The sequence below is a fragment of the Haliotis rufescens genome, unplaced genomic scaffold (genome assembly GCF_023055435.1).
Source record: "Haliotis rufescens isolate VD_foot unplaced genomic scaffold, xgHalRufe1.0.p SCAF_98, whole genome shotgun sequence".
Taxonomy (NCBI): domain Eukaryota; kingdom Metazoa; phylum Mollusca; class Gastropoda; order Lepetellida; family Haliotidae; genus Haliotis; species Haliotis rufescens.
The window spans coordinates 936025-937346 of record NW_025964392.1 but is presented as its reverse complement, the minus strand read 5'-3'; the positions used below and the strand labels follow the sequence as shown (position 1 = coordinate 937346).

The 1322-nt window shown below is 41.2% G+C and overlaps 1 non-coding gene across 1 annotated transcript; it reads left to right on the top strand.

Annotated features, from left to right (window-relative positions):
- Positions 1–870: 870 nt before the first annotated feature.
- On the top strand, positions 871–1055 carry LOC125377768. Its single transcript, XR_007219806.1, has one exon. It is a non-coding gene; the product is annotated as a U2 spliceosomal RNA (small nuclear RNA).
- The last annotated feature ends 267 nt before the right edge of the window (positions 1056–1322 follow it).

Genomic DNA, 1322 nt, shown 5'->3' with positions numbered 1-1322 from the left:
TTAGGGTATGCTCTTTATGCCCGGGGTATGTCTATCACTCCCAACTGTCCTCTCTGTCGTATGGCAATAGAGAACTCTGATCATCTTTTCATCTATTGCCCGTATGTTGATGTTTTGTGGGATATCGTTTTCAACTTTTTAGGTCATCTCTCGTTTGGGCTATTGAAAAAGAGTCATGAGGTCATTCGGTTCACTCTAGTGCCGAAAATTCCAAATTCATATCGGAAATCTGTGTGTCTTTATCTCCTGTGTTTGGCAAAGTATTCCATTTGGCTGGTTCGAAATTTGAATAAATTTGAGCACAAAACCTTAAATGGGAATGATATCATGTTGCGTTTTTTGTCATTTCTTAGGACACGAATCAGGGTTGACTTTTCTCGTTTTTCATTTCCTACCTTTTCTGCTTACTGGCTATCTACTTCTTTATTTTGTTCAGTTGATGCTACCCATAAACTGGTGTGTCACGTCTAATGTGTTTATCTATGGTTGTCATGTCAGTAGTTAGTGTAATTTCATGTTCTCGATGTCCATTTGTACTTTCTATGTCCCTGTTGGTTGTCCCCCTGTCCTTTCATGCCTTCGTTGAAGTATCAGTAGTCGGTACAAGGCAGCCGGCGTTTGTATTAGTCTTGTTCCTGTTAATTAGTGTTAGTTGTATGTCCCACTGTCTCTGTCCCCAGTCCATATTGATGTTGTTACTTTCTTGCGTGTACAATGTGTTCTTATGTGCCTGCTTTATTTATGGTTGTTTGGTTTATTTGTTCTCTTCTTTGACTCTCTGTTAGTGCTGCAGGGCCCACAACTGTGATATATTTAGGCGGCCCTGCAGCAACAGCGCTGTACGCGTCTGTACAAAATTCCCTTTAGGAAATAAATTTTATCCAAAAAAAAAAAAAAAGTATCTGTTCTTATCAGCTTAATATCTGATACGTCTCCTAATGGAGACATCGATATTAAACTGATTTTTAGAATGGGATGAGGTGCCATGGGGCTTGCTCCGCCCTCATCACGGGTTGACCCGGTATTGCAGTACCTCCGGGAATGGCCCACCACTCATATTTCAATCAAAAATTAGAACTCTCAGCTTTGCCTACATCTTCACATTCGTCTTATTTTGCACTGCCGCTCCGTTTTTCGCCCTTAGTTCTCAATAGATACTCTATTTTATTACTTCTAAACCTTAGAAATATACCTGTTCACACGTGCAGCCCGTCCTTTAACCACACCAACCCCTAAAAGTTTGTAAAAGTAGCATTTTTCAACTTTCAGCTGCATACAGTCCCCCGTAACCAAGGCCGTCCCCCATGACGCCGTACGCCGGA